Genomic DNA, 9,844 nt, shown 5'->3' with positions numbered 1-9,844 from the left:
AGTGACATATTTGCCAAAAAAACATCCCCGTTTGAATATTTGATATGACCTCTTCATTTTTGCCTCTGTTTGCCTGATGTAAGCTCTCTCCCAAACGTAATGGTTGTGATTTTTTCTTTCCTGCAATTTATTGTTGCATGTGTTATATATTGAGACCATCTTTTCAATTTGTGTTTGATATATTTTATGGGGTGACCAGACCCGCAAAGGGGGTTTTCTAAGATTTAGAGATACTGTATTCCAAAGTGAAGAGAGGACAGAGGAGGAGGTGTGAAGACATCAAGAAAAAAGTGTCAATATTTTTATTGAATTATTGTTGTCTTTTTGCGCTGCTAAAAGCTATGAATTTGTTTCATTTATACAAAAAATAACATTACCTAGTCGTGATGTGTCACTTGAGTGTGCTGCTATTTTATAAACATTTGTATTATAATATAATTATTTTACTGCTTAAGAGATACATTCAGAAAAACGAAGTAGATGGTGATAGAAGAACATGAAATGAGTATTCGACTGGAAATGTTCTTTGTACAGTTTGACAGTTTGCTTAGATAGCATGTCTCCTTTTCCCCCCTTTTTTATTATCTATTTTGCTCTCCTTCTTCAGTCACATTCTGCATCGGTGGTATTTCTTTATACCTCAGGATTACTGGACAAAATAAATAAAAAAACACACACAAAATTAATCACCTATACCTCTTCAGTTAGGTAGCCTGGAACGGAGGAGAACGAGTACAATGGGGGTGGGGAGGGGGGGTGAGCAACGACAAATTAGCATTTTTGCGGATGATTCCCACTGTTTTAGTGGAGGAAACAACTTGCTCACTGAGATGGGAAACAGGAAATATGCAAAAGTTTCCACTTGGACTATATCGGAGGGCGGCACAACGATATTGCAACACTTCTCGCGGGGTGTTTTATTCTGTTCGCCGTTCCAGCATGTTCGTTTCTGTTCATGTTAGCTCTACGTCCGACTTGTTGTGTGCGGGCGAGAGAGGGAAAACAGCATTCCTATGATGGCCAAAGTACAGTTCTTGCTTTATACAAACCACAGTCACTCTGAATGTCAGTAAATATGGATTCTGTATGTGAGAAAGATATGTTTTTTTGGTCTGAAATGTTGTGTATGCGCACCATTGTAACTTCCACATAATGGGCTGAGCTACAACTGTCATGTCCAACCATAAATACTCTGATATCTGGAAGTTTCAATGGTGCAGATTTCCCTTCGAGTTGCCCTGCCTCCACTATAACTCATATCATGTACCTCAAATGTCTGTTGCACAACCTCTGTTCAATAAACTTCTGCTTTAAAGGGTGTGACACCACATCAGCTCACTATTTCCCACGCCTGTGCTCCTTTTAAGCCGTGTGTCTTATTGTTTCATGATCGATAGACTAGTTTGGGTATGAGTCAGCGATGATAATGCAGAGCAAAGTTCAGCTGCGGCACTTAATCATTTGAAAGCTGCACAAAGCAGTGATTACGAACGTGGGACAATATGAGTTCCCTCGGCTAGAATGTAAGGAAGACCAGTTATAAACACTCCCTGCAAATGTGCACTCACGAAAAAATGGGATGTATTGATAGTTCAGCTCAGGTCAATAAACCCCCCAAAACCTAATATGTTAACAAAGGGGATTCTCGACCACATTAGTCCACAATCCCTGATGAGAGAGATATTCTAAATTCGTGCAGTTTGTAGTTCTTTATCATATACATACATACATATACATTGTATATATATACTGTATATGCATATATATACATATATATATATATATATATGTATGTATGTGTATATATATATACTGTATATATATATATATATATATATATATATATATATATATATATATATATATATATATACTGTATATGCGTATATGCATATATATACATATATATATATGTATATACACATACATACATATATATATATATGCAGAAATGACACAAATAAAGCTGGAGTTTTCAGAGAATGTTAAGTGTGTTGACGTACACCCTCTAGTGGCAGCATTAATTGAAGCACAGTTATCTGATATCCAGACATCACAATGAGCAACAGACCTGTTGGACCTATTTTTCGACCCTCCGTTCCCGAAATATGAGCAGAAATGTGAAAATTGGGGTTGGGTTAGGGTAAGGGTTGGGTTTTGGGTTGTTGTTAGGGTTAGGGTTAGGTTATACAGTGAGCGATGGTAGTTAGACCCCCCTCTAATCCTCTAATCAGTGAATAACTCTTGATAGGAAGGTGCTAGAGACTTGAAACCAAAAGTTTTAACTATTAAGTTGGGCATGGGCTTTCGATTGTGTGCTTTTTTTAGGCTCCACCCCCTTCCAGTCCGTAGATACGCCCCTTTTCTTGGTGAAAAGTGTGTGTATCTCCGGAACGGAAGGTCGTAGAGACATGGTTTGAAGTCTGGCGTGTTCAGAAGGGTCGAATTATGTCTGACGCGACCACTTTCCAAGTCTCTGGGACTTACGGTTCCCGAGATATACGCGAAAAAGCGTCGTCCAATCAGAATGAGCGGTGCAAGAAGAAGTGAAACGTTTTTGATCTCCTCAAGCTGAAATGCTACATTAACAGTGGTTTGTTTTTTTGTTTTTATTTAGATCCCCATTAGCTTTTGCAAAGCAGCCGCTATTCTTCCTGGGGTCTATCATATTTCAATGTGACAAATACAATGTAGAAATACACAGAAAGATAACAGTCATGACATACATTACATGAATACAACATAAAACAAAAGGAACACACAGTCAAATGTAATTACATTTCACATAAAACATGGTTGACATCATCAAACAAATACAAAATAAAACAACACAAAAGGATAGTAGATGGTAGGCTGGTTAAAATGTGCCGTTGACCGTTTATTGTGCAATTGTTCAGTTTAAGACACAATGAGAAAGAATACGCGTCGCGTATGTTACGTCACGGCATCACCCTTTCTCACCTACAAAGGGCAAAGGGCATCTCGAGCAACAGGAGAGGCCAAAATTACCTCTACCTATACTACTCGCTAAGTACTTTCTCTGTGTATATACATCTTAAATTTTGGTGGGACTTTCTAAAGTGTGTCGACTTTAATTTTTTCCTGTTCAGTAGTTTGACACCCACACTTAAGCTATCTGTGCCTCATAGCTGCAACACTGAAGAGAGGAATTTGTCACAGCATGTGTGAAGATGGCTCTCTGTACCTGTAACCTCTCACTGAATTCTGTTGTGTTCTTTTACAGCTAATGGATGACATATTTGGCCGTTCGGGGTGGGGAGTGCACCTGTGGGACCAGCATCGACGAGCCGCAGCCTGGTCCCTCAACTGCCACTCCATCGGTCGGAAAATCCACTGGCAAAAAAAAAAGGACGGCATTAGCAGCAAAGATTTGCACGACACTTACCTGTTGCAGGCTGATTGCTTTGATGGCGTCACAAATGTTCAAAAATATTTACATTTACATTTACATTTAGGTCATTTAGCAGATGGTTTTGTCCAAAGCGACTTACAATAAGTACATTTGTCAAAAGAAGGAAACAAAGAAACCACAACGTATCATTGCTGATAAAGTAAGAGCTAAAAATAGAACAAGTGTTAGGTCCTCATCTGAATAAAGTAGTACTTCAAGAGCAACAGTGCTACGATCACGATTTTTGGGGGGGTGTTAGTGGGTCATGCTATGTAGAGTCGAGGTGAAGTCTGAACAGGTGAGTCTTGAGCCTTTTTCGGAAAATGGCAAATGACTCAGCTGTCCTGACATTAGTCGGGAGTTTGTTCCACCACTGAGGCGCCAGAACAGAGAAGAGTCTGGACTTTGCTGAGCGACATTTGTTTGATTTCAGCGATGGTGGTACCAGCCGGCCAGCTGAAGTAGAGGAGCGAAGTGCTCGCTTCGGGGCATGAGGTTTGACCAGTGTTTGAAGGTAGATGGGTGCTGTTCCATTGATGGCCCTGAAGGCCAGTGTCATCGTCTTGAATTAATGCGTGCTGCAACAGGGAGCCAGTGGAGGTCACGGAGGAGGGGGGTCACATGGGAGAATTTGGGTAGATTGAAGATAAGGCGTGTTGCAGCATTCTGGATACGCTGCAATGGTTTAATCGCAGAGGCCGGGAGTCCGGCCAGGAGAGAGTTGAAGTAGACAAGGCGGGAGATGACCAGTGCTTGGACCAAGAGTTGCGTTGCATCCTTTGTGAGGAAGGTCCGAATCCTGCGGATATTGTAGAGGGCAAATCTGCAGGATCGGGCCACAGCAGTGATGTTGGGGGTGCAGGATAGTTGGTCATCGAGGATTACACCCAGGTTCCTCGCAGTTGACGACGGCAATACTGTGATGCAGGTTAAGCTTGAGGTGATTTGCAGTTGTCCAGATTAATGGGGAGGAATAATGTACCGAAATAACACTTCCAAAATTTTTTGAGGAGTTATATATATACATATATGTGTGTGTATGTATTTACATGCATACACACATATATGAACCCTCACCTTCTACCTGTATGTTTTTTTTCATTCACTAAATGTGGGCAAACCGGAGCGCCCGGCGAAAACCCAAAACTGCTACCAGAGTAGCCGTCAAATAAAGCTCAGAAAGCCTCACCTTCTACCTGTATGGTTTTTTTCATTCACTAAATGTGGGCAAACCGGAGCGCCCGGCGAAAACCCAAACTGCTACCAGAGTAGCCGTCAAATGAAGCTCAGAAAGCCTCACCTTCTACCTGTATGTTTTTTTTAATTCTCTAAATGTGGGACAAACCGGAGCGCCCGGCGAAAACCCCAAACTGCTACCAGAGTAGCCGTCAAATAAAGCTCAGAAAGCCTCACCTTCTACCTGTATGTTTTTTTTCATTCACGAAATGTGGGCAAACCGGAGCACCCGGCGAAAACCCAAAACTGCTACCAGAGTAGCCGTCAAATAAAGCTCAGAAAGCCTCACCTTCTACCTGTATGTTTTTTTTCATTCACTAAATGTGGGCAAACCGGAGCACCCGGCGAAAACCCAAAACTGCTACCAGAGTAGCCGTCAAATAAAGCTCAGAAAGCCTCACCTTCTACCTGTATGTTTTTTTTTTTTCATTCACTAAATGTGGGCAAACCGGAGCGCCCGGCGAAAACCCAAACTGCTACCAGAGTAGCCGTCAAATGAAGCTCAGAAAGCCTCACCTTCTACCTGTATGTTTTTTTTAATTCTCTGAATGTGGGACAAACCGGAGCGCCCGGCGAAAACCCCAAACTGCTACCAGAGTAGCCGTCAAATAAAGCTCAGAAAGCCTCACCTTCTACCTGTATGGTTTTTTTCATTCACGAAATGTGGGCAAACCGGAGCACCCGGCGAAAACCCAAAACTGCTACCAGAGTAGCCGTCAAATAAAGCTCAGAAAGCCTCACCTTCTACCTGTATGGTTTTTTTCATTCACTAAATGTGGGCAAACCGGAGCACCCGGCGAAAACCCAAAACTGCTACCAGAGTAGCCGTCAAATAAAGCTCAGAAAGCCTCACCTTCTACCTGTATGGTTTTTTTTTTTCATTCACTAAATGTGGGACAAACCGGAGCGCCCGGCGAAAAAACCCTTTCCTTTTTGTTTGTTGTGCGTTTAGACCGGTGAAACCGATCTGAAGCACCTGCGGCAGACTTTGCCGACTGACAGGAAGAACCTGCAGACGACGTTACGCTTTTTCTGGGTCAGGTGACGTTTGACGAGGCAGGCGAAGCGTTCTTCAAGTGCTGGGTCACCTGATGTCAAGTCAAGCAGCAACATGGCCCTGTCACTGCCCAGATCCTGGACAAGCGACTTGAGATTTTTGAAAATCTTTCCATTAATATCAAAATCAACACCCTCGACTTCGAGCAACGTTCTTTCGGTCAGGCGCTTGATGATGTCCTCGATTTGTTTTGGGGCGGTGAGCACATTTGCTTTCAGGTAAATGTGCGAAACCAGCGTCTGCACGATTAACTCCACGGCACACTCCCTTCTCCGCTGCGCTGCAGCATCCTGCTGATGTTCGGCAGGAGTTGGCGAAGCTATGCTGACCTTGGTGACCTCTGCAGGGCCCATTATAGCCCGCGGTGGCGTTGTTTCAGGGCCCATTATAGCCAACACCATGTTGTCAACGTGTGTGTTGACCTGAGTGCTTAAATAGTACGCCATGACTCCCAGGAAAGTCAGCACTCTGTTGTGGATCTCATGGTACTGTTGGGCATTTCGCTGGGTCCTTGGTCTTGCGAGGGTGCCGGGTTCCTGTCTGGGTCTCAAGTGATGATAGAGGAAATCACTCATTGCTTGTGTGATTACCAGGGTTCTACCTGCTTGAGCGTTCATGCGGTTTGGCATCTCACAGAGCACATTTACAGCCTGGGCTCCCTCAGCAGTCTCTTCCACAAACTGGCTGACGACCTCAGTTATGTCTGATGACTTGCTTGACTGTTTGCGTGGTGTAAAGCACAGGAACGCCTTCCTCAGTTGTGCCAGCAGCCGAGCGAGCATCACCTTGACAAAGAGCTTTGCAGAAGACTTCTTGATTTTCTTCTGGATTTCCTGCGTGGACAATTCCCTCATCTGTTGGGATGCTGGACTTGCAGCTCTTGATGTTTGACTTGTAGCTTCTGATGCTGGAGTTGCAGCTTTTGATGCTCGACTTGTAGCTTTTGATGCTCGACTTGTAGCTTTTGATGCTTGACTTGTAGCTTCTGATGCTAGACTTGTAGCTTCTGACGACTCCAAACTCTTCAGTTCTTCAGCAATTTCTCCTGCAACGCTTGAAATCTGCAGAGAACATTCTGATTCCATGGACTCATAGTCAGACTCTGGTAAGTTATCTAAGAGAGGCTGAATGAAATCCCTCATCTGGGTCTCAATTCTGTCCTGCAGGGATTCCGCTTTGTCAGACTCCTGTGATGACAGAGAGGACTGATCAACTTCAGATTCAGTCACAAGTGTGACCTGCGACTCGGTGACTTTCGGACGGGGACTCCGCCTATGCAATCGTGGTGTCAACGCGGTTTTCATTTTCTTCATGAAAGCCTTCATCATGGTGGCGGCGTGACTGACCATTTTGTTGAGTCGGCGAGGTGGAGTGTTGTGCAGGATGAATTCAGAGCTTTGATTCTCGGAGAGGGCAGTTTTGACGCTGACTGCGACATCTTTCCCAATCAAGTCTTCCAAGCTCTGACTGCTGGCACAACTGAGTTCCTCACCAACATCCATGACATCTTTGAAAGTCTGTGTGACTTTGTTGCACAGGTTGGCCTTGATGTCTTCCTCGGTCGGACTGACATTCCCACCCTGCGGAGCATGAGTCCCTTCCCTGGTCTCTGTGGCATTCATGCTCCTCACCGCTGACAGGAACATCAATGACACCGCTCTCACGATGTCCAGCAGCAGCTCTGCCAGCAGGAGTTGAGTATTGACATCTGGATTACCAGTTTTCAACACTGTGTACTGTTCATGTGTCAGCCTTTCAAAGAAGCCTTCGATCAGTGGACGAATGGTGTGTGAGATGTCTGGTTGCTCCGTCATTGTAGATGCTTCTGAATTGAATGTGAACTGAACCTTTGTTGAATGTGGATGGAAATCTGGTGGATTGTTGATCATTGATGTGTGGAAGTTTCTTCCTTCTTCACTCTGTCTCGTAATGTCTTCTACTGAAAACTGTCTAAATGTCTTTGCTGTTGCATCTTATTTATAACCTTTTTTCATGACGTCACCGGTAGATCAGAGCCAGATGGAATGTCGCTGTCGAGATCAAAGCTCCACCGACTTCACAGCTGAGATCAAAGCTCCACTGACGTCACAGCTGTCTCCGACATCTGAGCACGCGACACAGCGCTCTACACGACGTCTGGCTTGACAGCGCAGGTTTGCAGCGGTTGCTAGGCAACGGCGCCGCCCACTCGCCACAGCGGTGAAACTATCGAGCGAGTGTTGTCATTTCAGCCGCAAAAATGGACTAAAAGTGAGACTCTTGTGTCTGAAGTGAAATGTCTGTGAATGCGCAGCAAAGCGTTTGTTCTCTCTGACTTCTTCCAGGAAGCTCTGCAGCTCCGTCTCCACACAACGAGCCACAAAGAGACAAAGCAATGACAAAGAGACACAACATGACGACACAACGAGGCTGAACACAGGGTCTCTGCAGGTTTCAACAAGCCAAATTTAAGACTTTTTAAGACTTTTTTAAGACCATAATGAATACAATTTAAGACCCGTTTCACATCGATACTGGCAAAAAAGTACAAAAGACTTGAAGGAAAACTGGAGGCCCGGAATTACTTGCAAATTATATGAATTTATTCACAGGTCTTTCACATTGGAATACAAAACGATTAACCTAACTAAAAACACCAGAAACCTCTGAACCAAGATTTGTTTGGAAGTTAGAATAAAAAAATTGCCAAACTATATTGGTAAACTGGCAAAACAAGTAAACAGGCAACGGCCATTATGTGTGTGTGTGCCTGCCTGCGTGTGCATGCAAAAAGGACTATCTGAGCTCTTGGTCCCGTGGCTGCAATCTCCTCCACAATATTCTTGAGCTCTGCTAATTTTTCCTTGTAGCTCCTCCTCAGAGCATTTGATTTCGTGATGAGCTGGGCCATCTGAGTGCCCGCCTTGCCCTCCGCCTCTTCTGCAAGCTTGTCTGCATCTCTGGCCAGACTTTCAGAAACCTCTTGGACAGTTTTCCTTTTTTTTTTTAGTTCTTCCAGGTGATCCTCTAAAGCCTTTCGCTTCTTTCCCTGTTCATCAGACTCCTTCTTCCTTCTCTCTTGATCAAGGTAGACGCGGTACTTGGACCTGGCTGATGCTGCAGAAGTCAAGAGCTCTTTCGTGATGGGAATCTTGGTCACCCCACCATGTTGAGTGACATAATCACACACATAGACCCCAAGACACACACCCACACATACACACAAGCTGTCACTAAAGAGTGGTATTTTTATCTAGTATGTGCTGATAAGGAAAAAAATCATGAAAAATAAAAATAAAAATTATGCAATGCTATGTTCAGTATTTCTGGTATTATGTCCTGATGATAAGAAAAAAAATCATGAAAAAAGTTTATTTTTAAATTATGCAATGTTACTTACCTTGACATGTTTCAGTAAGTCCTGAGCCGTTGCATGCCCCATAAACTGGGATCCGAGGTACCTTGACTGGACCCGCTCGCCTTCCCAAAAACGCACATGCAGTTTCCAACTGCTTGGTCTTGTTCGTTTGATTCAGGCTTTCGTCGAACATCAGCACGAACGGTCCCTTAACTTTGGAGATGAGGTCTCTCTTGATGTAATCGGCTAATCCAAATCGCGCTATGTACGCCGTCTTGTCTTTTCCACACTTAAATGTTTTTGCTATTTCTGAATCCGGGAACATCATCTGGAACAGCTCATCAATGTTCTCATTACCAGTATATGACTGGTGCTTAGTTACCGTATGAAAAGTCCATAGCACCTCCGCTTTTAGTGTCGGCGTAGACCCAAACGCTGTCCGGAGATCGACTGGAGTTGCAGCAGACTGGGTCGCGCTGGACCTTGATGCTCCGGCTCCTGATGTGGAGCAATAGTGGCTAATTGGCGGCGTTTTCTGCTGGCATTTTATGACCGCCTTGTGCTTCTCTGATTTGCAGTGGGACTCCAATGCCTTAACGCCCAATGTTCCGAGCTTTAAAGTTTTCTTGCACAACGTGCAGTTCGCTTCATAAGCGTTTCCCTCCACCGGCTTCAACCATGCACTGAACTGCTCGTTCTGAAGCCACAAATCATTAAACTTGCACTTACCCATGCATGCAAGTGCTGTAATTCGCCTCTGTTTAATGTTTTCTCCGCTGCTATGCTAACTAAGCTGTCACAG

Source organism: Eutrigla gurnardus, assembly GCF_963514095.1.
Source record: "Eutrigla gurnardus genome assembly, chromosome: 9".
Classification (NCBI taxonomy): Eukaryota; Metazoa; Chordata; class Actinopteri; order Perciformes; family Triglidae; genus Eutrigla; species Eutrigla gurnardus.
Note: the sequence above shows the minus strand (reverse complement) of the source record.